The sequence below is a fragment of the Desmodus rotundus genome, chromosome 4 (genome assembly GCF_022682495.2).
Source record: "Desmodus rotundus isolate HL8 chromosome 4, HLdesRot8A.1, whole genome shotgun sequence".
NCBI classification, from domain to species: Eukaryota; Metazoa; Chordata; class Mammalia; order Chiroptera; family Phyllostomidae; genus Desmodus; species Desmodus rotundus.
Window position 1 is genome coordinate 66,572,514 of NC_071390.1, and position 23,731 is coordinate 66,596,244.

At 41.6% G+C, this 23,731-nt stretch overlaps 1 protein-coding gene and 1 pseudogene across 3 annotated transcripts in view; both read right to left on the reverse strand.

The window, feature by feature from the left end:
* ARHGAP22 (Rho GTPase activating protein 22) overlaps positions 1–23,731 on the reverse strand; it is a 206,807-nt gene that overhangs the window by 128,725 nt on the left and 54,351 nt on the right. The window lies entirely within an intron of this gene.
* LOC112305542 (large ribosomal subunit protein eL31-like) lies at positions 10,802–11,305 on the reverse strand (annotated as a pseudogene).

Sequence of the window (23,731 nt, forward strand, 5' to 3'; positions counted from 1 at the left end):
AGGGGAATAGAGACAAAGTGGGAGACACACAGAGGTGGTACACATCTGCTGGCATTGTGGATGCCAGCACCAGAGAAACTGAGGTATCAGGTGACACCTAGAGAAGGGAGGAGTTGGGCTACATGGGACCCTGACTCAGAGAGTCTCTGGACTGGTTGGAAAGTTGGGCTGTGTGAAAAGCTGTGTGCTTCTTGATAACAGGGGGCAGCTGCTTTGTAAGGAACTCTTGAGCTGCAAGCTGGCTTGCCCCAAGGATGATTTGAGCTGTGTGTTCCCAGAGGCTGAGTGGCCAAGTGGAACTGTGTGCCTGGCTTGTCTCATGCTGCACTCCCAGAGGCAGACTGGAGCCCTGCACCAGAGACTGAGTGGCCGAGTGGAACAACGTACCTGAGATCCACTCATGCTGAGAGCAGCTGAGTGGCTGATTTGAGTCTGGCAGCTCAGGGAGGACTTGGGCCAGAGGCTGGGAAACTGTGAATATTGTGGCCCAGACCTGGTCCCATCGTCTCAAAACCATAGGAAGAGAGAAAAGTGAAGCCCAGTCCCCCTCTTCCTGCGGCATCTAGGAAGACCAGCAGAACTCGCTGAACAGGCTTAAAGTCATCAGGAGGCTTATTATTTTTTTTTCTTTTTGGTTCCTCTTTTTTTTCTTTCCTTTTTTTTTCCTTCCCCCAAGTGAGACAATAAGACATGGAGTTATGAAGGGTCTAGAGACAGATCCAAGGGAGTAGCACAAGGCTAACCCCCAAAACTGAGAAACTGAGACAAAAGTCATTTTGCTAACCCATAGAGCTGGCATTTTACTGTTTATGTGTATTGTTATTATTTTTTCATTATTTTTACCACTTTTATTAGTATTTTATTTCTCTTCCTTAAGTTTAGTTTTCTTCATTTTATTTCTCTGTTTAATTGCATTGTTTGACTGGTTTTCCTTATTCTCTCTTTATTGTATTTTAATTTTCCTTCTTTCACTTCACCCATGTTCCAATCACACACCACTCATGATCAGGTACTTTCTATTCTGGTTATCCAAATCATATATTTCTTGTCATTTTATTGTTGTCCCAGTGCTATTGTAAATAATTGTTGTTCCATGCAATTGTACATACTGCACAGCAACCCTCCCTGATCTTAGCCCACTTCACTTTAGTCTTTAGCATTATTATTGTTGTAGTTAACTCTATTTTCTCTCACACTACGCCTACTTTCTATCCTTTAATCTCACTATATCTCATCATCTAACCTTGCACAAGTGCTCTATTTTCTGGATTCAGCTCACAATCCTCCTCACCTTTAACAAGAGTCTTATCTCTCTCCCACCTTTTATTAAAAGTGGCTAGTTGGGTGAAATATCACAGTTAATGCTATGCTTATCTAAAGCATCTCCTATTTCTTCTCTACTTGCTGGTACTTTAAGTCCCATAAAATACTCTCCCACTGTCTTAATACATTTTTCCTAACCCCTGACACTGATCACATATAAGAATAGATGGGAGCTGTAAACATCAGTATACCTGCTGGAGGAGAAAAACCCCCAACAAAGGAACCACCAAAAGGTAAAAGCCTAAGTACAACAAGAGAGCCCACACAAACAGAAGAAAGGGCAAACCTAGAGCATCCAGACAAAAAGACCAAAGAGACCACACCACTGAACCCCATAGAATTCCTACCATAGGTGTTCACCTGACAAAGACAACTAGCAAAGCAAAACATCTGGAAGTGCAGAGACAAACAAAAAGAGTCACCAAAAAATGGAGAGACAAAAAAAAACCAACATACTATCAAAAGGAATGGAAGACTCCCCACTAAAAGTGCTAAACGAAATGGAGGTAACCAAACTATCAGATATAGAATTCAGGATAATGGTTATAAAGATGCTCAAGGAACTCACAGACAACTACAAGGAACTGAGTGAAAACTACATCAGCATGAAAAAGGAAAGAGAAACTAAACAAAAAAACAGGAAGAAATGAACAAAAAAATCTCAGATATAAAAAACACACTAGAAGGAATTACAAGCAGACTGGATGAATAAGAGGATTGAATCAATGAGTTGGAGGACAAGGTAGAAAAAAACACCCAGATAGAGCAAGAAAAGGAAAAGAGACTCAGAAAGAATGAACATGTGGTAATGGAGCTGCAAGAAATCATTAAACGTAATAATATCCATATAATAGGGATACCAGAAGGAGATGAAGAACAAGGGATAGAAAACCTGTTTGAAAAAGTAATCATGGAAAATTTCCCTAATTTGATGAGAGAAAAAGTCACACAAATCCAGGTACACAGAGAGTCTCAAGCAAGAGGAACCCAAAGAGGCCCACTTCAAGACACATCATAATTAAAATGGCAAAATTCTAAGACAAAGAGAGAATCTTAAAGGCAGCAAGGGAGAAACAGAAAGTAACATAAAAGGGAGCCCCAAAGCTCTAGCAGCTGTCTTCTCAATGGAAATGCTCCAAGCCAGAAGAAAATGGTAAGAAATATTCCAAGTACTGAAAACCAGAGGCCTGCAGCCAAGACTACTCTACACAGCAAGGCTTTCCATTAAAATGGAAGGCCAAATAAGGAGCTTCCCAGACAAAAGAAGTCTAAAAGAATACACCTCCACCAAACCACCTCTGCAAGAGATACTAAAGGAACTGCTTTAAGAAAAGGAAGGAAAAGAGTGAGAGAGAGAAACACGGGTATGAAAAAATGGCAATGAATAAGTACCTATCAATATTAACCTTAAAGGTAAATGGATTTAATGCTCCAATCAAAAGACACAGAATAGCTGAATGGATAAGAAAGCATGACCCACACATATGCTTCCTATAAGAGACCCACCTCAGAACAAAAGACCCACACAGACTTAAGGTGAAGAGCTGGAAACAAATTTTCCAGGCAAATGGACAGAAGAAAAAAGCCATGGTAGCAATACTTATATCAGACAAAATAGACTTCAAAATAAGGGCCTTAAAAACAGACCCAGGAGGTGACTTCATAGTACTCAAGGGAAGAATCCATCAAGAAGACATATATATTGTAAATATATATGCACCCAACATCAGAGCACCCAAATACATAAAATCTTGGAGGACTTCAAGAAAGATATCAACAGCAAAACAATTATAGTAGGGGATTTCAACACCCCACTGTCAAAAATGGACAGATCTTACAAACAAAATATCAATGAAGACATTGTGGCATTGAACAATGTCCTAGATCAAATGGACTTAACTGATTATATATATATCCTTTCATCCAAAAGAAGCAAAATACGCATTCTTTACAAATGCACATGGATTATTTCCAGAGACAGACCATATGATGGGCCACAGAAAACCTCAACAAATTCAAGAAAAATGAAATCATATCAAGCATTTTCTCTGACCATAAGGGAGAGAAACTAGAAAACAACCTCAAGGAAAAAACTCCCAAACACACAAACTCATGGAGATTGAATAGCATGCTATTAAACAATGAATGGGTCAAGAAGGAGATTAGGAAAGAAATCAAAAGTTTCTGTAAACAAATGAAAATGAACTCACAACAATCCAAAACTTATGGGACACAGCGAAGGCAGTCATGAGAGGGAAGTTCATAGTGATACAGGCCTATCTAAAAAAGATAGAAACATTTAAAATAAACAGTCTAACCCTACACCTAGAAGAACTTAAAGGACAACAACAAAGACAGCCCAGAGCAAGGAGAAGGAAGGCAATAACCAAGATCAGGGAAGAATTAAGCAACTTAAGAGACTAAAAGAACAATTCTAAGGATCAATGAATCCAGGAATTGGTTCTTTGAAAAGAAAAATAAAATCTAAAAGCCCTTGAGCAGACTCATCAAGAAAAAGAGAGGATCCAAATAAACACAATCAGAAATGAAAGAAGAGAGATTCCAACTGATACCATAGAAATACAAAGGATTGTAAGAAATTACTACAAAGAACTACATGTGAAGAAATTTGAAAACCTAGATGAAATGGACAAATTTCAAGAAAAATATAATCTTCCAAAACTCAATGAAGAAGAAGCAGAAAGCCTGAACAGAATAACACCGGGTGAAATTGAAATAGTAATCAAAAAGCTTCCGACACACAAAAGCCCTGGACAAGATCGTTTCACAGGATAATTCTACAAAGCATTTAAGGGACAGCTAACCCCCATCCTCCACAGATTATTTCAAAATTTGAGAAGATGGAAGACTCCTAAACTCGTTTTATGAAGCCAACATCATCCTAATCCCAAAACCAGATAAACACATAACAAAGAAAGAAAACTTCAGGCCAACATTACTGATTAACATACATACTAAAATCCTCAACAAAATATTGGCAAACCACATACAGCAATACATTAAAAAGATCATACACCATAATTAAGTGGGATTCATCCCAGGGATGCAAGGATGGTACAATATTCACAAATCAATAAACATAACACACCACATAAACAAAAGGAAAGACAAAAATCACATGATCATATCAATAGATGCAGAAAAAGCATTTGATAAGGTACAGCACCCATTTATGATAAAAACACTCAGCAAAGTGGGAATAGAGGGAGCATTCCTCAACATAATAAAGGCCATATATGAGAGACCTACAGCCAACATTGCACTCAAGGGACAAAAACTAAAATCTTTGCCACTAAGATCAGGAATAAGACAAGAATGTCTGCTTTCACCACTCCTATTCAACATAGTACTGAAAGTTCTAGTCACAGCAATCAGACAAGAAAAAGAAATATATGGCATCCAAATTGCAGAGGAGGAAGCAAAACTGGCATTGTTTGCAGATGACATGATAGTGTACATAGAAAATCCTATAGATTCCACCAAAAAACTGCTCAACCTAATAAGTGAATTTGGCAAAACAGTGGGATACAAGTGTCAATATTCAGAAATCAAAAGCATTCTTGTACACCAACAATGCAATATCAGAAACAGAAATCAGGAAAAAAAATCTCATTTGATATACCAACAGGAAGAATAAAGTACCTAGGAATAAACCTAACCAAGGATGTAAAAAATCTGTACTCAGAAAACTACACAATACTGAAGAAAGAAATTAAGGAAGACACAAACAAATGGAAGCATATATCATACTCGTGGATTGAAAGAATTAACATAATCAAAATGGCCATACTACCCCCCCCCAAAATTTATAGATTCAATGCAATCCCTGTTAAAGTACCAGTGACATATTTCACAGATATAGACCAAACATTTCAAAGATTTAAATGGAACAATAAATAACCCTGAATTGCTGTAGAAATTTTGAGAAAGAAAAACAAAGTAGGAGGGATCACAATACTTGGTATCAAACTGTATTACAAGGCCACTGTCATCAAAACAACCTTGTACTGGCATAAGAACAGACACATAGATCAATGGAACAGATCAGAGAGTCCAGAAATAAACCCAAGTCTCTACAGTCAATTAATATTTGACAAAGGGGGAAGAAGTGTAAAATGGAGCAAAAATAGCCTCTTCAACAAACGGTGTTGGGAGATCTGGAGAGCTACATGTAAAAAAATGAAACTTGATCACCAAGTTACACCACACACAAAAATAAATTGAAGGTGGAGAAAAGACTTAAATATAAGTCATGACACCATAAAGTTCCTAGAGGAAATCATAAGCAGGAAAATCTCAGACATTCCACTCAGCAGTATTTTCACCAATATGTCCCCTAGAACAAGGGACATAAAGGAAAGAATAAACAAATGGGACCCCATCAAATTGAAAAGCTTCTGCATCGCTAACGAAAACAGTTTTAAAGTGAAAAGAGAACCAACTGTATGGGAAAACATTTTCCAGTGATACCTCAGACAAGGGTTTGATCTCCCAAATATATAAAGAACTCACATGATTCCACTCCAGGAAGACAAACAACCCAGTGAAAAAATGGGCAAAAGGCTTGAAAAGACACTTCTCTGAGGAGGACATACAGAGGGCCTAGAGACACATGAAAAGATGCTCAGCATCACTAGCCATAATAGACACGCAGATTAAAACCACAATGAGATACCACTTCACACCAGTGAGGATGGCCATCAGAAACAAATCAACAAACAATAAGTGTTGGAGAAGATGTGGAGAAAAGAGTACTCCAGTGCACTGTTGATGGGAATGCAGACTGGTGCAGCCACTGTGGAAAACAGTATGGAATTTCCTCAGAAAACTAAAAATGGAACTGCTTTTTGACCCAGCAATTCCACTGCTGGGATTATATCCTAAGAACCCTGAAACACCAATCCAAAAGAACCTATGCACCCCAATGTTCATAGCAGCACAATGTAGAATAGCCAAGTGCTGGAAGCAACATAAGTGCCCATCAGCAAATGAGTGGATCCAAAAACTATGGTACATTTACACGATGGAATTCTACACAGCAGAAAGAAAGAAGGAGCTCCTACCATTTGCGACAGCATAGATGGAACTGGAGAGCCTTATGCTAAGTGAAATAAGCCAGGTGGTGAAGGACAAATACCATATGATCTTACCTTTAACTGGAAACTAATCAACAAAACAAACAAGCAAGCACAATATAACCAACTAAATTGAAATTGAGAACAGGCTGACAGTGACTGGAGGGGAGAGGGGAGGTAGTAATAGGAGAAAAGGTTGAAGGGTTTAAGGAACAATTATAAAGGACACATATACAATAACAAAGTGGGGCGGGTGGAAACGGGAAGGAGTTAGGGAGGGCTGGGGTGGTGGGGATGGGTGAGGGGTAAAGGCAGAAAACTGTACTTGAAGAACAATAAAAAAATGTAAAAAAAATCCAAATACCACATTATACAAAGTCAACAAGATCAAGAGAATAAAAAGAAACAGAGAACTACAGAAACAATCAGGAAACAATTAGTAAAATGTTGATAAGTCCATACCTATCAATAATTACTTTAAATAGACTAATTTCTCCAATCAAAAGACACAGGGTGCATGAATGAATATAAGGAATGACTTTTAAATATGCTGCTGCAAGAGACCTACTTCAAGTTGAAAGACACAACACAGACTGAAAGTAAAGGTATGGAAAAAGATATTTCATGCAAATAAAAACAGAAAAGAAACGCTCGGTAGTAATGTTTATATCAGACAAAATAGACTTTAAAACAAGGGCTATAAGAAGAGACAAAGAAGAGCATTTCATAATAAGAAAGGGATCAACTGAACAAGAGGATAAACTCTAGCACTGATTATAGGAGTACCTAAATATATAAAACAAATATTGATCGACATAAAGGAAGAGATTGAAAGTAATACAGTCACACTAGGGGACATCAACAACCCAAGAAATCACTTTGATAGATCATCCAGGCAGAAAATGAACAAGTAAGCAGTAGCCTTAAATGACAATTAGACAAGCGGTCTTATAGTTGATATTTTTAGGAGTTTTCAACTAAAAACAGCAGAATACACATTCTTTTCAAGTGCATGTGGAATATTTGCCAAGGTAGACCACATGTTAGGTCACAAAACAAGTCTCAATAAATTTAAGAAGATTGAAATCATATCAAAATCTTCTCCAGTCACAATAATATGAAACTAAAAATCAATTACAAGAAGAAAGCACACAAACACATGGAGGCTAAATAACATGCTACTAATAACGAATGGGTTAATGACAAAATCAAGGAAGAAATCAAAAGACAAGTGAAAATGAAAACAAAGTGACCCACAATCTATGGGATGCAGCCAAAATAGTTCTAAGAGGAAAATATACAGCAATACAGGCCTATTTCAAGAAACAAACAAACAGCCCTGGCTGGTGTGTCAGTGAATCGAGTGCCAGCCTGTGTACCAAAGGGTTGCTGGTTCAATTCCCAGACAGGGCACATGCCTGGGTTGCAGGCCAGGTCCCCAGTAGGGAACATGGGAGAGGCAAGCACACAGTGATGTTTCCCTCTCTTTCTCCTTCCCTTCTCCTCTGTCTAAAATCTTAAAAAAAAAAAAAAAAGAAAAGAAACACATAAATAACCTTACACCTAAAGGAACTAAAATAACAACAAAGCAAGCCCAAAGTGAGTAGATAGAAGGAAATAATAAATATCAGAGTGGAATTAAATAAAATATAGTCTAAAATACAATAGGAAAAAATAAATGAAATGAAATCAAGAGTGGGGCAACAAACTGGTCAACATGGGAGGAATGGATAAATGCAGAGAAACATGCCATCTGCCAAGACTGAATTAGGAAGAAACAGAAAATCTGAACAGACCAAACAATAGCTGCTCATGAAATCAAATCAGTAATCAAAAAATTCCCAACAGACAAAAGTCCTTACCTGGATGGTTTCACATGTTAATTTTACCAAACATTCAAATAAGAACTAACATCCATCCTTCTCAAATTATTCCAGATAATTGAAGAGAAGGCTCCTAAACTCACTTTGAGATCAGCATTACTCCTTATCAGCAATTTTCAATCTTTTTCATCTCATGGTACACATATACTAATTATTAAAGTTCTGTGGCACACCAGAAATATATATATATTTGCTAATATAACAAATAAATAGATATAATTTTGATTTATTCACATTGGACAACAACTGTTGTCATTTTTTTATTTGACAATCTAAGGGAGAAGAGATCAGTGCCCCTGACTACATAGTCAGGTATTGCATGTTTTAAAAATTCTGTGCACACCAGTTGAAAATCGCTGCCCTGTATCAAAACCAGGCAAAGATACTACACAAAAAGAAAATTGTAAGGCAATATCCCTAGTGAACATACATGCAAAAATCCTCAAAAATATTAGCAAGCTGAATTCAGCAACACATTAAAAAGATCAAACACCATGATCAAGTGGAATTTATTCCTGGGATGCAATGTTAGTTTGACATCTTCAAATCAATAAACATGATACACCACATAAATAAAATTAAGAATAAAAATCTTATAAAAATATTAGACAGAAAAATCATTTGACAAAACTCAACAACCATCTATGATAAAAACTCTCTAACAAAGTGGAGATAGAGGGAACAGCCTCAACATAATAAGGGACATATATGACAAATACACAGTTAACATCATACCCAATGGTGAAAAGTTGAAAGCTTTTTCTTTAAGGTCAGATAAAGACAAGCATGTTGGCTTTCACCACTTTTATTTAACATACTATTGAATGTACTACCCATAGCAATAAGAAAAAAAAAGAGCTTCTGAATTTTAAAGGAAGAAGTAAAATTGTCAATTTTCATATGACTAATATTATATAGAGAGAACCTTAAAGAATCCATCAAGCAAAATATAACCAGAGACATTGAAATTAAGAACAAACTGACAGTAACTAGAGGGGAGCGGGGAGGGAAATAACAGGGGAATGAAGGGAAAGGGTCATCAATGAACATGTACAAAGGACCCATGGACAAAGCCAAAGGGCGGTAGGGTTGAGGGTGAGGTGGGGGAAAGTGGTGGTGGGAAAATGGAGACAACTATATTCAAACATTAATAAAAAAATTATTAAGAAGAAAAAAAGAAATTCACTAAAGTAATCAAATACAAAATTAATATTCATAAACCCAATAACAAACTATAAGAAAGAAAAATTAAAAAAACAATCCCATTTACAACTACATCAGAAAGAGTAAAATACCTGAGAATAAATTTAACCAAGGAGGTAGAGACCTGTACTTATAATACTATAAAATATTAAAGAAAAAAACCAAAGAAGATACTAATAAATGAAAGAATATACTTTGTCCATGTGTCCTTTATAGTAGTTCCTGTAATCCCCTCTCCTCACTGTTCCCTCCCCACTCCCCCCTGGCTATTGTTAGATTGTTCTTAACTTCAATGTCTCTGGTTATATTTTGTTTGCTTTTTTCTTCTGAGGTGGGTTCGGCTGGGGTGGGGTGGAGGGGTGGGGAGAAAAGGCATACAACTGTAATTGAATAACAATAGAAATAAAAAAATACCAATGGCATTTTTCACATAACTAGAACAAATAATCCAAACATTTATATGGAACCACAAAGATGTTAAATTGCCAAAACAATCTTGAGAAATAAGAACAAAGTTGGAGGTATCCTGTGACTTGATAACAAACTATACTACAAGGCTATAATAATCAAAGGTCTGTGTTATTGGCATAAAACTGGACATAGATCAATGGAAAGGAATAGAGAGCACAGAAATAAGCCCATGCCTGTATGGTCACTAAATCTATGACAAAGGAGGCAAAAAATATACAATGGAGTAAAGACAGTCTCTAATAAATGGTATTAGAAAAGCTATATGGATACATGCAGAAGAATGAAACTGGATCACTTTCTTACACCACATACAGTGGTGGGCAAAATTAAGTTTACAGCTGTGAGTACACAAAACACAGTTTATTCTTGTATTATTTATTGTATTATTTTCCATATGAATAACTTTAAACCTACTTTTGCCAACCCCTGCACAAGAATAAACTTAAAATAAATTAAAGATTTAAATGTAAGATCTGAAACTCCTAGAAGAAAACATAGACAGCAGACTCGGTGACATTGGTCTTAGCAATACCTTTTTGGATATGTGACCTTGGGAAAAGAAACAAAAGAAAAAAATAAATTGAACTACATCAAATTAAAATTTTTCTGCACAGTGAAAGGAACTGTCAATAAAATGAAAAGACAACTTACTAAATGGGAGAACATATTTGTCAATGATACATCCAATTAGAGGTAATATCCAAAATATATAAGGTACTCATATAACTTAACACCCACAACACAAAGAAATCCAATTTAAAAATGGGCAGAGAACCTGAATAGACATTTTTTGTCAGTTTTATAACTTTGTTCAAAAATCAGCAGTTAGTTCTCATCCACATTAACTATTTGTAGATTTTTGAAAGTGGTGACATGTATGTAGGTGACCGATGTATAGAGCTTGTTTGGTGAATCTTCATCCTCATTACATTTCTGGACAACAGTATCTGGATGCAGTATGGGACATTCCTTATTCCTTATTCCTTTGACCCAGATGGCTTTGTTGAGCCTGCTGCCAATGTGCACAGCTGGAGTTCCCATCTCCTTCATGGCAAATTTCTGGATCTCTTCAAGTGCCCGAGAGGCACGCTTCTTGAAGCCCACTCCATGGATGAGCTTGTGGACGTTGATGGTGTATTATCTGGTTACTACTTGGTTGATGGCAGAACGGCCCTTCATCTCACCCCTCTTCTTTGTGGGAGCCATTATAACAGGCCCAGGTTGGAAAGAAAGAGCATGAGGGATTGTGGGAGACTGAATAGACATTTTTCCAAGGAAAACGTACAGATGGCCAACAGACATAAAAAAACAAAGCTCAATGTCAGTAATCATCAGAGAAATGGCAATTAAGAACACAATGGCTATCATCAATAAATCAACAAACAACAAGTGCTGACAAGGAAGTGGAGAAAAGGGAACCCTAGTGCACTGTTGGTGAGAATGCTGACTGGTGCAGCCACTGTGGAAACAGTATGAAGATGTCTCAGAAAATGAAAAATAGAACTAATAGGAGAAGGTTCATTAAGGAACATGTATAAAGGACACATGGACAAAGCCAAAGGGGTAGGTTTGAGGGTGGGAGGCAGGGATGGATGGGGTGGGGGGCCACGATGGGGTGAAAATGAAGACAACTGTGCCTGAACAACAATTTTTAAAAAGTGGGGGGAAGAAAAATAGAACTATCATATGACCCAGCAATTCTACTCTTATCCAAAGAAAACCAAAATACTAATTCAAAAGAATATAGGCCCCACTATGCTCATTCCAGAATGATTTACATTAGCCAATATATGGAAGCAACCTATGTCCATCAACAGACAAATGGGTAAAGATGATGTGATATAAAATGGAATATTATTCAGCCATAAAAAGAATGAGATCTTCCAATTTGCAACAACATGGATGAACCTAGAGGGTATTATGCTAAGTGAAATAAGTTAGGCAGAGAAAGACAAATATCATACGATTTCACTTACGTGCGGAATCTAAAGAACAAAATTAATGAACAAACAAAACAGAAACAAACTCATAGATGCGGAATACAAACTGATGGTTGCCAGATGGTTGCCCATTCTTAGGGTGATTACAGTAATGAGTGAAAAAGGTGAAGGGATTAAGAAGTACAAATTGCCAGTTATAAAAACAGTCACATGGATGTAAAGTACAGCACAGGGAATATAGTCAATAATATTGTAATAACTATGTGTGGTGTCAGATGGGTACTAGACTTATCAGGGGGATAACTTCATAAATTATATAAATGTCTAATCACTGTTGTATTAATATAATATTGTATGCCAACTGTAATTGAAAAATAAAAAATATAGTAAAAAAAAACATAAAAATCTGGGTCTTACTGGAGCTTACATTCTAGCAGGATTCCTGTTACTATCTAGAGCCCCTCCCTGGTTTCTGTATGGCATCTCTGGAGGCATCAAATCTGAGTACCCTTGTCCAGTCCCCCAAAGCCACCTTTCTGCTTCCATGGGACCATCCTGGAAGGGGTGGTCTGGACAGCAGGGCCTCTGCTTCTGCCCTGTTGATGGCTCCCTGGCAGGGCAGAGGGGTCACGTCCCTTGTTTCAGAGCCTCTCAGAGCTCATCTACCCTATGGGCTTCCTCTTCTTCCAGCTGACACCACTGACCAGCATTCTGCTAGGGTTGGTACTGCCCTTTATAGTGATGACTGAGTACTTGCCACTCCTACCCCTCCCTATTCCTTCCCCTCCCTCTCCTTTGTCTCAGAGGAAGCTCCTCTCCTCCTTCTGGCCAGTATCAAGAATTTTGCTGCAGGGGCTCTAAAAGGGGTCATCTTGGACTTTAGAGAAATGAATCTGAGCCCTAATATAATCACATTTGTAATTCTTAGACCACAGATCCTCACTTCTAATTGGAACACGTGGTCCCCATGACCCAGTTATTACATTGTATCTGTCATTCTGTGTGCTGGTGTGTTTGTGTGTGTAAGCTCCTCCTGTTACACTAGTGACTGCAATTCCCTAAATCTGGCCTACCCTATACCCATTCTGCCCCATTAACCTGGGCCTTTCTTCCATCCTTCTTCCTCTCAACCCCTGGCTTTGGCTGCATGTTAAGCTCCTACTCATCCTCAAGCTCTAAGTCCACAGAACCGTTCTTTTGAATCTCCTCCACATCATCATTCCCTCCCATACCAGGGCATGTGGTCCATGGTTGGTCATATCTATGTGGTGGTCTTTTTGACCTTCTAGATTGAGGGGTGGAGATGGGAGGACAAGATGTCTTATCCAGTTCTATATCTATGGCAGGAAATGGATGCAAGTCATGGATGTCTAACATCACAGGATACTTAGGTTTATTTTTATTTTTAGGTATGTCCATTTTTTAAATTGTTTTTAAAGATTTTATTGAGAGAAGGGAGGGGAGGGAGAAGGAGAGGGACACTGAACCACACCAGCCAAGGCAGTATGTCCATTTTTTTAACATGACATTGAATATAACATTGGCTGGTATCTGAGGAGACCTTACAGTCTGGTGCTTGCCAGGTTTGCTTTTAGTGTCCTATGGCTGAGATATAATCCCAAATCTACCACTTTTAAATGAGCAAAAAATAATGACACCATCCTGTGGGCCCTGCTCTGGAAGGGGTGGGCTCACTGACAGTAGGGAATCAAAGGGAGGTAGCATCTTTTTTCCCTGGAACCCCAAGAAGTTGTGACTGCTCTGTGGGTACCACCAGCCAAACAAGTCAGACCATGTACATCCTGGTCTGCCCTGCCTTAAGTCCTGTTGGCATCCCTGGCTGTCAAATGTTCCGGCCTTGCCTTGAGGGTATTTTGGCCCAGAGAGGAAGCAGGATGTTTCCAGGCTCACCCTGGTTAATTGAGGAAGGATTGGTGATCCCTGAGGGTAGCAGTTTTCCCCAAAGACTGAAGGGAACGTAATCAGGGGAGTGACCAGCTTCTGAACCCTGAGCATACTGCACCTGGGCTTGACCCTTACTTGTTCTTGCATATACTGGTCAGTCTACACCTTTGCTTTCCGCCTTTCTGCTGCTCTTGGTCCCCAAGCATATTGCTTTGTACCAGGTGAAAGTGTACTTCCTTCCTTTATTTCTATGGCTGCTTACTATCCCAGTGAATTACCCGAAGATTCCCTATTGCTGAGCACTGGACTTCTTTCCAATGTTAGTTATTTAATTAAGGTGACAATGGGTTCAGTCAAAGAAATGCAGCCTTGTTTGGATCATTGCCAGCTCTGTGAGCTCCCTGTGCCTTAGCCTGTTGCTCAGCATGCTGGTCCTATGCAGAATGACAATACCTGATCCTGTAGAGTGAGTTGGAGGAGGACAGACTGCCATACCTGGCAGAGTTCTTGGCCCATACGAAGTGCCAGTAATGGGTTATCATGGCAATGATGATTATAATAGCAAAATAGTGCAGTGGACATGTCCATACAGAACTGTTCCCTGAAGGTGGGTCCCCAGGAGTGGGCTCATGGGGCACAAGAAACAGACCTTTCCATGGCTTTTGCCTCTTCAGGTGCCATTATATACTTCTTTCTAAAAATGGTGTGAAGCTATATTATAGCACAAAGATTACACTAGTGTATCACTTTGTCCATAACCATCAATATGAGCTATCATATTTGAATATTCCTACTCCATAATTTAGTAGGTGTTAAATGACAGTTATTGTCTAGCTCACCCTGTTACTAAATTACCAATCAGGTGGAACATCTTTGCATAGTCTTCCACTAACTGTAAGAAGCATTGGCTCACTCTCTGTGCCCAATTACCTGTTGTCCTTGGTGGGAAAGGCTGGAAGAGGGTGGGGAGCAGCTGGAATCCCTGTAGGTTCATGGCCCATTTTGGCCCTCTTCCCCAAGGCAGGAGTCTCAGCCCTTCCCAGAAGTCTTTCCACAGCCCTGAAAAAGCTGCCTGTTCATTTCCAGGTGTCTGCAACACCATGTCTGATGCCTGCACCACACAGCCCTGCCGATCTGCAACCTCATCATCCAGCCCTGGAGGAAGAGATGCCCAGCTTGGGTGAGACTGGGCTGAGTAGCTGGCAGGCAGGTTGGGCCCAAAGGCATCAGGAGGAACCTTTCAGCTTTTAGGTTTGTATCTGCCCCTTGGAGCAGGGCTGGATTCAACAGACACTTTTGGGTCCCTTTCCAGGGTCTGGGCCTGTGTTGGGTTCTGGGGATGAGGAAATGATGATGAGACGAGGGTGTCTCATGACAACCCTCGTCTCCACCACAACTCTATTATTCTGGTGGAGTATGACAAAGGACCAAGAGGGGAGAGGAGACAGGTGTGTCCCCTTGGTAACTGAATTTTCATCTCTGGGTCTCAGTATCCTCATCTCTAAAATTCCTTTAATGGATCAAGAATCTAGTGTAAAATTAAGTCGCTAGGGTGGCCTAGGCTTTTGTTTTTTAATTACTTGAGGTTAACTTGAACTTTAGTAGAAAGCCAGGACCCTGTGATTCATGAAGACTCTGGAGTGGGCAGATTGGCTCAGGCCTCCACTGTCTATTCTTGAATTCTCCTCTGCCTCTTCTCCAAAAATCTGCAAGGGGTACTTAGAACCCTTCCATAGACCCTTGACTTCAGGAAATGTTCTAGCACCACATCCTTGGCTCTGTCTCATGTCTTACATTATGACAGGGCTAAGGCTATCTCATTTGATAAGATCCTATCACTGCTAGGACCAGGAATGCACCTGTCCTTCCTTCTGAATACCCTGCAGCAGTCTTCACAGGACTGATGCAACAAAAACTGGGGGTTGACAGGGCTTGGAAGCATACCCAATGGTGAGGAGTGCCAGGAATCCTTGACCCTGCTCTGGGCGATTGTGTAGAAGTGCTCTCTGTCCACGTGTATCTGTTCAGGAAGCCAGAAACTCAGAACATAGGACCCTGGATGATTGGACTGGCAGAATGCAGGTTCCCAGCATACTTGTGCAATAAATATGTAACCATGGATGTGCCTAGCCCTCAGTTCCCTCTATGTGGCAAGACAAAAAAGGGGCATTAGATTTTGCCCTGATCCCCAAGCCCTGGGCACAGCCCTGTTGAGGGCTGCAGGTATGGAGGGAGCAAGCAAGGTCGACCCTTGGGCAAGGAGGCTGGGCCAGCCCTCAGGCAAGGAACTGCAGCCAGTCTCTGTTTCATCAGAGGCAAGCACCCCGCTCCCTCCCCCCACCCCCACACCTGGCTCCTACGGAGGACAGGACTGGCCAGCTCCTGCTGCCCTCAATTCACCGGGGAGGCATTTCCTGCACATGCTATTTAGGCTGCCAAAGTAGCCCAGATTTTCCTCCAGCTGATCAATTACACAGATATTATTACTTATAAGCCCCATTGAGTGTCTTGAAAGGAAAATAATCATTGTTATGATTTATTAATAACCACTGTTCCTGTCTTCACTATTGCCTGAATCAACTTATTCAGTTCTGGAAATATTTAAGCCAAGGTTTCAAGTCCAGTAGCTCTGACATTCTAAGGTCCAGAGCTGAGTGTTTCTGGAGAAGGCCTGGGAGCAGGTCCAGGAAGAGCTCATCACTCAGGGAGGAGGGCAAAACACACTGCAAAGTTGAGGCTCTTCTGCTCAGAAGCACATTCAACCATTCACTCACTCACTCATGCCTTCCAAATCTACAGAACTCCTGCAAGTGCAGTGCAGAACCCTGAGTTGTTCATGTTTCCCTGGAGCTCCCAGTCTGGTAGGGGAAATAAATCACAAAGAACAGCAGCCACATGGAGATGAAAGAGACACAGGACACATGGACAAAACCAAGGGGGTGTGGATGCAGGGGAGGGAAGTGGGGATGGCTGGGGTTGGGGGGGAGGGTTGCAGGATAAATGCAGACAACTGTACTTGAACAACAATAAAGTAATTTTTGAAAAACCTACTGTGGGACATCTCCCTATGTACATTTCAGGATTACTTAAGCCCATTTCCAAATTCAACTCCTGCCCCTCTCTGTCCAATGTGCTCCCAACCCCTTATTGAAGGCTCACAGCCCACCAGCCTTGGCAGCTTGGAGTTGTTTTGACAAATCCCTATCCTTCCGGCCCTACAGTCAATTAGTTTCAAATTCTGAAGATTCTCTTTGCACTCTCATTCCATTTTCATTTTTCTTTTACTGACTCAATTAAAATTCTTATCCTTACCTGGACTCCTTTCTCTTACCTCCTGCCTTCCACAGAAGCCTCCAAAAGAGATATTCAGCTGCCAAATAAATATTTCTAAACATAGATCTAATCATTTTACTTCTTTTCTCAAAGGTAGTTATGGTATTTACCAACTACGTGCAGAGTGATTACACTTGCAGCCTGGCAGTCATGATCCTGTCATAGGACAGCACCACCCAGCTTAATCACACACCCCAGCCACCCAGCTCATGGCTGCTGTAGGTGTCTGCATATGACACTCCCTAGTAGCCTTAGAAATACTGCTGTCCCTACCTGCTGAATCAGAACTTCTTGGGGAAGGATGTGGAATCTGGACTGTGAAACAGCCCAGGTGATTCTGATATCACTGTCCTGGGCTCCAGTAACACCTGACAGCATCCCATCATAATGCCCTTTTGGTCATCCTTGCTGTTCAAGTCCTACCTTCCATTGAAGGTGGGGGTCCTGCTTCACCACCTCCACATGGCCCTCCCAGAGTTGCTCTACTGAAATAAGTCCCTTTCTTTTCACTTCAATTTCACTTTTTAAAACAGCATGAATAACAGTCTAGTATATAATAAGGTAGTTTGTACAATGTGTATCTACCTCTTCCCAAGATTGAGGACTACAGAGAGCCAGGGGATGTAACTCCTGGGAAATTCTGTGTACATGAGTGTGTGTGTGTGTGTGTGAGAGAGAGAGAGAGGAAGAGAGTGTTGTGTGCATGCATGCATCCGAGTGTATGTATGTTTGCAAGTGCATATACATATAAGCAAATGTATGTGCATGAGTGTGTGAGTGTTCATACATAAGGGTGTGAATATATGTGGTTATGAGTGTGTGCATGCATGAGTATATGCATATTTGCAACTGTGTGAGAGGTATGCTGGCATAAGTACTCAAGGGTATGTGTGTGTGAGTGTATAAATGCAAGAGTGTATAAAGGTATGTTTGTGAGTGTAAGTGTGTACACGAATACAAGTGTGTCTGCAAGTGTGTGAGTCAGTGCATGTGCATGGTGCACACCTGTTTGGAGCAATCATATGTTTGGAATCTGGAGTGATGATCTAAGCCATCAGTTCTGAAGAGGGCGACCCGAGCCTAGGGCCTGCAGATTCATCCAGGAGCCTTAGAAGCCAGGTGGATGGGAGACTGGGGAAGCTGATGGGACCAAGCCAGGGGAACGGAGGGAGAAAGTAGAGGGTAGGAGTGCATCTCTGGGAGGGTGGGGAGCAGGGACCACTCTGAGAGACATTTAGGAAAAGAGGGTTGGTGATTGATGGTATGTGGAGGAGGTGGGGGAAGCAAAGTGGGCAGGACATTGATCAAGGAGGAGGAGCAGGACAGTGCAGGGCAATGAGGAGTTCAACTTGCCCATGTTGGATATTTGTAGTCTCTCTGGCATTGAAGGTGACATGTCCAGGAGGAAGTCAGATGTGGACTCTAGTATGGGAGGGAGCACCAGGCTCAGGAAAGAAGTGGCTACAGATCAGTGCCTGACACATAGGAAGCCTCAATGAGGGTTTGTTGAATGACAGCGTTATAGTAATAGGAGTTACTATTCACTGAGTGCTTGGACACCATATGCTATAAAATGGACTGAATGCTCTATATGAATGATTTCATTTAATTCTTGCAGGTGTTAATTACTTCACTTTTACAGATGTGCAAACAGGTTTGGAGAGCTAACTAAGCTGTCCAAGACCACCACACTGCTAGCAAGTGGCACAGCCTGTTTTCAAATTTGAATTCACCTTCCTGCCTGAACTCTGCATGAACCCCTTCATGAAACTGCCACACAACCATGAGATCTCCCAGGAGGACTCTAGAGTAAGGAAAGAAAAGGACTAAAGCCAGAACCCACAGGAAATTGGTGTTGAGGATGGGAAGAGGCAGAGCAGCTTGTGACCAACTCTGGGAGAAGCCTCTAGAGGGTTGGGAGAACCATCAGGGAGTGAGCACTTAGAAGACCCAGGGAGGTTTGTGAAAAAGGGGGAAAACATGCCCATGGCGGAGAAAGGGTTAAGGTTACAGGTGGAGGGGTGGGGCAGGAACCACATGGAGAGAGAGAGAGAGAGAGAGAGAGAGAGAGAGAGAGAGAGAGAGAGAGAGAGAGAGATCGTGAGTGCCCTAGAGTGAGTAGGAAGGGGAAAGTACAGCTAGTATGGAGAACTCTTCCAGGACTGGTCCCTGCAAAGGAGAGGAGAGAAAGGAACTTCTCTGGAGGGGGCCGTAGCTTAGAGGGCAGGGTGTCCCTTATTAAGACAGGGGGAACTGAACCTGTTTAAAAGCTGGTAAGTGAGGACATTTGGACGGAGAAAGGTGAGGCTATGGGTGGGGAGCAGGTGGATTGATGAGATAGAGAGGGGCCTAAAGGGTCTGGGAGCTGACAGATGTGGAACCTGGGATCAGGTGGTAGTGGGGATTAGGCTGGAACAGCAAGATGCCATCCTGGACTGTGGCAGGAGGCAGGGAGCATGAATGAGGCATTCCCCCTGCTCTGGGCACCTGGCCCATGAGGCTCTACTTGCTAGGCATTAGAGAGCCTACCGGTACCAATCACCCCTATTCCCTCACCCAGTTCTCTTTGCATTTTGCCTTGAATTCAACATCCCCCTACTCTATGTTGCTGCCACTCTTGAGCTGTATCTATGCTAGTGTCCTGTAAACCCTTTGAGTGCTCTGGCCCAAATCATGATGGTCATTCTGAGCCCTGCCACATGGCTTGGTAAGAGAGGACATGGACCTATGAGCTTCCTCAGCCAATGGGTGTTGGTAGACACAGCTCTCATTGCATTAGCACTGGCCCTGCCTTCCTAAAAAAGCTGGCCTGAGGTAGGCCAAGATGGGAGAAAGAAGAAACTCAATGCATGGACAGGGCAAGGGTGGGGTGTGTGGGCTGTGGATAGGATGAACAAGTGCCCATGAAGGCCAAAGCTGGGAGTTGGGGCCAGGCCACTGACATGAGAAATTTCATTTATTCCTCAGAATAACCATGATTTTTCAGATGTTTGATTGAGACTTGAGGGAAGCAGCTTACTTAAGGTCACAAATATTATTGTTTTGTGATAGAGGCAAGATTCCAACTCAGTCAGTCCTGAACACTAAGGATGCTACAATTCTTCCCAAGAACTGAGTCTGAGTGGCTTCTAAGTGCTTCAGGTCAGTCTTTCCAGGGAAGGAGGAGAAAAGCCAGCTTAAACAGGAGAATTCTGATGTGTGTGCAAGATCATGGCTTTGTTTCTGTCTGCCCAAGGGCTGCCCTGGATGAAAACACAAGCAACTCAAACCCAAGAGATCAGAACACAGGATGGAGGAAATGGAGTAGTACCCAAAGGTTCATTCATTATTAGAGAAGGACAAGGGCTGTGCAGTATCAAGGTGTTGCCAAGGCAACATGAGGTTCAGGGCCAGCAGAGGAGGCACCAATTCATATTAGTTTCCTATCAAGGAAGTGGGGAATCTTTTGTTTCTGATTTGAAGAAGCTAAAGAAATGAATAGACAATGTACAGAAGAGGAGATACAGATGGTCAATGCCATAATATGATACAGCTAATTTTTAAAAGTATAGGAATATCATGTGTTGGTGAGGTTGTGATTAAGTATAAGCCACTACATAGAGGGCAATTGAGCTGTATTTATTAAAATTAAAAACATGCCCAGTTCTTGCCTTTCTCCTACAGAAAGAACCATGTGACAAGGGCATAGGTAGTCACATGCAAGAATGCCCTTGGAACACCTGTGTGATCCCTAAAAATTAGAAAAACCCACATGCCCAACAAGAGGAAAATAGCTAAATAAACTGTGTAAATGTCACATTATAGGATGCTTTGCAGGAGTTAAAAAGAATGAGATGAATTTGTGTACTAACATAGTTAACTCACTTTTTAAACAATCACTTCAGAAGAGGTGATTGTTTAATTTATTCAATTCCTTTCCTATTCCCTGTCTTTGGTAGTAAAATATACCTAACATGACATTTACCATTTTAACGATTTTCAAGTGTAGAGTTCAGTGGCATTCAGTACATTCACATTGCTATGTAACCATCACCACCATCCATCTCCAGAACTTTTTCATAATCTCTGACTGCTTCCTGCTCTCTTTTGACAGCACACAGGCTTTCCCTTCCTGTCCTACACAAAGTGCTCTTATCAAGGTCACCAATAACACCTGTTCTGTTCAAGGACCACATCAGTCCTCCCATTCCTAGACCCCTTATAGCACTTGACCAAGTTGGTCTCTCTCTCCTCCAATACCATTTCTATCTTTGGGTTCTAAGACCACTCTCCTGCCTCTCCCCTCCTTCACTGGTCATCACTCTCAGTGTCCCCATATTCCCCACCTCTTGGTGTTCAGGGACAGTCCTTGGACCCAATTTCTATCCACACTCACTGTCTCAATGATCTCCTCCTGTCTCATGGATTTAAACACCATCTATGTGCAGAAGGTTCAACCCTGAACCTGAGACCCACGTGTCCACTGCATGATCCAATGAAGCACTTCTTATGTCACATGTACAAAGCTGAACTCCCAGCCTTTCCTCATCCTGAAACCTACTCACTCCTCCATATGTCAGAGAAAACACCACCTCAGGCTGGCCTGTTCCCAGCAGCACCATTTCTCCCCTGAATTAATGCTATAGCCCATTCTGACATCCTTTTACAGTCTTTTAACAGGGAAACCAGAGAGCATTCTTAAAAATAAGTGTTAGGTTATGTTGCTCCCTATGACAACCTTGCAGGACTCCCCTTCTTGCTCTGTGGATAAGATGGGGCCATCATGACAACCTAAAAGGTCCTCAGAACTGGACCATGTGACCTCTCAGATTTCCTTGTGTTCCCCAGTCCTAGCCACACTGGTCTCTACAGGTCTTCAAACAGGTCAGCCATGTACTTGCCACCTGGCTCTGCATCTGCCATCCCCAATCTCTACAGGGCTTCCTCTCAACCCCTTCATTTTTTACTGAAATGCCATTTGTCAGTGAGACCTTTCTTGACCACCCTTTTAAACATTTATCTCCAACCCTATCATCTCCCTTTTTTTGCTTTAACATTTACTTAAATTCTACTATAGTAGTGGAAAGTAAGTTGCAGAACAATACACAAAATAGAAATCTATATAAAAAGGGTAGAAAAACACAACACCCAAACTATGTATCTTCAGTGGGACATGTATGCACATAGAAGGACATGTCACACCTGTCACAGTGCTGGTGTTTGTGCAGGGAGGACAAAGTTGTAATACACTGCATTTTACACAGGGAAACAATGCAGTGTTACTTATGTAAATCGAACTAAAATCTTTAAAGTGGAATGGAGCTGGATCCCTTAGGAAATCTAAAATGGCAATTAAAATATCACAAGTTTGATAAATGTTTATGAATAATAATCTGCGACAAGCAACACACTAGGCTGTGGACCACAACACAAACCAGAGAGGCCTGGCCTCTGCCAGCTCAGAGCTTCCAGGCTGAACCAATGACTCTTTGTGGAAGCATGGCCCAGGCCCATTGTGGCCTTTGTGGGAGACCAGGTTACTCTGTAGTGAGCCTGTTCAGTGGGCCTTGGTCCACTCCAGCCCATTTTGAATAAGGAGGGGCTCAGTGAGGGTGTGCAGTTATTCATTCACCCAGAGGTGCAACAAGAGGACCCGGCAGCTACTGAAACCTAGAAATTGCTGGAAACACATCCCAGAAACCTTAGCCAGTTGATCTTGTTAGAGCTATGCCCCAATTTCCTCAGATTCTTTTCTTCTGTTTTCATGCCCCACCCATGTCTGACCCCTTTACTTGGAACAGCTTACCCTGGGGTGGTTTTTCAGGACTGCTGTCAAGTTTCGGAAGTCTGCCCTTGGGCTATTGGAGTCCATTTTGGGCAGGCACTGGGAGAACTGCAAGTGCCTAGGCATCTACATCCCTTCCTACCCACTCACCTTGGCCAAAGATTCCTGGTGGGGGGTCTGAAAGCCCCAGCAGCCTGCTTTCTAGTTGGAGGCCACTCAGGGGTGAAGAGGTAGAAGTCACACTTCAAAGTTCTCTTGGTGCTCAGGCTGAGACCCCCCCTTTATTGGTCTTTGCACCCCAGCATGATTCTCATCTTCTGTCCTATTTCCCCAGCACCTCAGTTCTATCTCCTGAGGCACCTCTTTAAGAAATGGCTGCGTGAAAATCCTCATCTCAGGTTCTACTTTGGAGAACCCAACCTCACACACCTGCTTATAGTCAAGACCTTTTGAATGGGCTGGGCTGTGGCAGCACTGGCCTTGGGCAGCCACTAGGGCATTTGGCTTGGCCCAGTGCTCCCTGGGGCTAGGCACACTACAATCAGCCAGGGCTGCTTTCCCATCCACAGTGCTGTAAGTGCAGCCCCAGAATGGGCAGAGTGGCTGCATATGGGCTAAAAAGAATTGATTTATAGAAATCAATGGGATTTTAAAGCTGGGCTGGGAAATAGCAAGATGACTCTCAGAGCTGAATTGATTTAAAGTGTAAGTATTGAGGCTGAAAGATTGATTGAGAAGAGAGAGGTGAGGTAATGGAAGGGACACTCTTGAGGGGGCTGGACAAATGGTTTCATCAAGTTAATGCAATTTGCA